This window comes from Curcuma longa, chromosome 20 (assembly GCF_044706935.1).
Source record: "Curcuma longa cultivar G26 ecotype Majalengka, Jawa Barat chromosome 20, ITB_CL_G26_1.1, whole genome shotgun sequence".
Classification (NCBI taxonomy): Eukaryota; Viridiplantae; Streptophyta; class Magnoliopsida; order Zingiberales; family Zingiberaceae; genus Curcuma; species Curcuma longa.
Genome location: NC_133880.1, coordinates 181,107 through 184,528, shown reverse-complemented (window position 1 = coordinate 184,528; position 3,422 = coordinate 181,107). Strand labels below are relative to the sequence as shown.

The 3,422-nt window shown below is 43.6% G+C and overlaps 1 pseudogene; it reads left to right on the top strand.

Moving 5' to 3' along the window:
* Positions 1-535: 535 nt before the first annotated feature.
* Positions 536-2,720, top strand: LOC141812850 (pentatricopeptide repeat-containing protein CRR2, chloroplastic-like; annotated as a pseudogene).
* The last annotated feature ends 702 nt before the right edge of the window (positions 2,721-3,422 follow it).

Here is a 3,422-nt window from a genome sequence, read left to right as displayed (position 1 = left end):
GAGCATCCCCAATATGGATAATGTATATTCTAGTTGATCAAGTTTAATTCTAATTGATTTATTATGAAGCAAAAATATTTATGAAGTTCAATCCATCCTATTCAAATATTCACAATAAAAGGTACTCAATTATTTTTTAGATAAATTTTAAAAGGAAACAGAAGATTAGAATGTCAGCAAAAGGTCTATTCTTAGTCAACTTATCTCGATCCACTTTGTAAATATTGAATGCCAAAAGTCACTAAATGAATATGTTGTCAAGGTTGGAATGCTCTTCTTTCCTTAGATTGGTTAGTTTTAAGGACGTCTTCGGGATATAATTAAGTTGATTATGATGGAATAAGTTGTTGAAGTAGATAAAAGTTGAATCTTGATGAAATTGAGATAATATCCTTAATTATAATTTTTTAATTTATTTTTTTATATATAATCATGAGATTATAGGGTCGTTGAGATGATCACCTTTTTGTTGAAGTTAATTTAAGGATAATTCAGGCGCACGCAGAAACAATATGGGAGATTCTATGGTGCAGAAAAATTATAGACTCACCCCACATCACTTGGCCGCACAACGCTCTCGGTATGCGGCGGTCCGCAACCCGAGCAGCAGCGCACTCCTTCACGGTGAATCAATTCGGCGCTCCTCTCTCGTGTCCTCCCATCCCACACTCGGCCAGCGTGACCTCCCATCCTCCGCCGCCAGCTTCGCCTCCAAACGATTCCGGCTACTTCGACGAGTACCTGATCCTCCTCCGCTCCTTCGTCTGCCGGAGGGCAGTCGAGTCAGGGAAGCAGCTCCACGCTCGTCTTGTCCTCTCCGGCCTCGGTCACCACGTTGTCTTGGCTACCAAACTCGTCAACCTCTACTCCATCTGCAACCATTTGCATTATGCCCACAGGCTGTTCGATAGGATTCCCAAGAGTAATCTCTTCCTCTGGAATATCCTCATTCGAGCTTACGCTTGGAATGGGCCGCAGGAAGTCGCCCATCACTCTACTACCAGATGCTGGACTTTGGCCTGGCGCCCGACAATTTCACGTTCCCCTTCGTGCTCAAGGCTTGCTCCGCCCTCTCCTATCTCGTGCTGGGCGGGATATCCACGACCTCGTCGTTCGCACGCGGTGGGAATCCGACGTCTTCGTAGCTGCTGCCCTGATAGACATGTACGCCAAGTGTAGCTGCGTGGATGATGCGCGAGGAGTTTTTGACAGAGTGCTTGATCGGGATGTAGTGCTTTGGAACTCCATGATCGCCGCCTATGCCCAGAACGGGCATCCGTCTGAGGCGCTTCAGTTGTGCCATGACATGGTGGCTCGTCACTTCAAACCCACTCTCGCTACCGTCGTAACTGTTATCTCTGCTGCCGCCAATGCTGCGGCCCTGCCCAGAGGGAGGGAGATTCACGGGTTCGGCTGGCGGCGCGGGTTTGACGATGAAGACAAGGTGAAGACGGCTCTTGTGGACATGTACGCCAAGAGCGGCTGGGTCAAGGTTGCCCGCGTGCTCTTCGAGCAGCTGGCTGAGAAAACGATTGTCTCCTGGAACTCCATGATCTGTGGATATGCTATGCACGGCCACGCCGACGATGCCCTTGCCCTGTTTGACAAAATGCGCAAACAGAATCAGGTGCCTCCGGACTACATCACTTTTGTCGGCGCCCTCTCAGCATGCAACCATGGCGGCTTGGTGGATGAAGGGAGAGCCTTATTCGACTTAATGGTGAGAGATTACTGCATCCCAGCGAGGGTACAACACTACACTTGCATGATCGATCTCCTTGGCCACGCCGGCAGATTACTTGAAGCGCACAACCTTATCCAACAGATGGAAACAGAACCAGATTCTGGAGTCTGGGGTGCTCTGCTGAATGCTTGCAAGATCCATAGAAATGTGAAACTAGGGGAGCTAGCTTTGCAAAAGCTTATTGAATTGGAGCCTGATGATGCCGGCAATTATGTACTTTTATCGAACATTTATGCTCAATCTGGGAAGTGGCAGGAAGCTGCCGAGATAAGGAGGCAGATGGGTAATAGAGGCCTAAAGAAGAGCATTGGATGTAGCTGGATTGAAGTGAAGAACCAAGTTCATGCATTCCTTGTTGGAGATGTATCACACCCTAGCTCAGAGGAGATATATGCTGAACTCGTAAGGTTGGAAGGCCTCATGGCACAAGCTGGATATGTGCCAGACACAATGCCGGTCTTCCACGACGTCTCTGACGATGAGAAGAGAAACATAGTTCGTAGCCACAGTGAGAGGCTAGCCATTGCCTTTGGGCTAATCAACACACCTGCAAAGACCAGACTCATGGTGACTAAGAATCTCAGGGTGTGCGAGGACTGCCACACTGTCATCAAATTCATCTCAAAGATCACTGATAGAGAAATAGTTATAAGAGATGTCAATCGATACCATCATTTCAAGGATGGTGAGTGTTCTTGCCGGGATTATTGGTAGCCAAAACTATACACAATAAAAGCTTCCAGTGATTGGAGACTACTGCAACATTGCTTGTTCGACATGCCCTGTTTTGGCACCAGTAAGCTTATCACGATCAAGCATGAGATAGATGTTCACTGAACCGGATCGAATTCAAACAAACTTGTTCTGCAGCAAGATCGTGATGCAGTGCCTCTTATTCAGGTACTAGCCCTTTCATTCAGATCATGAGTGTGTGCCTAAAGTTGGCAACCTAAAGATTTATAGCATGAGTGTGTGCCTTAAAATAAATTACAAATTTATTCTATGTTTTCCAAAAAAATAAAAAATAAAAACCATGACAAAGAAGTTCTTTTTTTTCTCTCAAGAAATTATCACATGGTATCATATAATTGAGGGCTGCAGGTAGGCTGATCCGAATTATAGACTTTAATCTTCTATATAGTATATAGTAACTCTCTGTCTTAGTGGATTACTTGATATTATTGATATTTTTCATATTATACTTTGCTTCTATATTATACAATATGAAAGGTATGATTGTTAGGTCAATGATTTCATACGTTGAAGCAATTTTTTCAATCGACTCTAAGGTTGTCTTGGCAAACTTGTCTGTTCGTCTAAATTCGATTTTTGTTTAAGGCCCCTTTTACTGTCCTCCAACTGATTTGAGATAAAAGCTTTTAAACTTGGGCAAAAATTAAAAGGGCATTCTATTTTTGTATTAAATCCTCAAGGTCAATTCTAGACTTCGCCTATTAGATTTTTTTTTTATATTTACACAGAGTTCACTCTTCTCAAATTTCTCTTACTAAATTAAAGACCTTTTGGGTTTCTCCTTGCCAACCTTGTTGGATTTTTCTTTACCAAGCTTGGACTCATTTGGAAATTTTCAATATAGTTCCCCTTAAATTCTTATAGTTGCATTTTTTACATATGTCAAAATAATTCAAATCTTGTCGACCCGACTGTACTAACAATC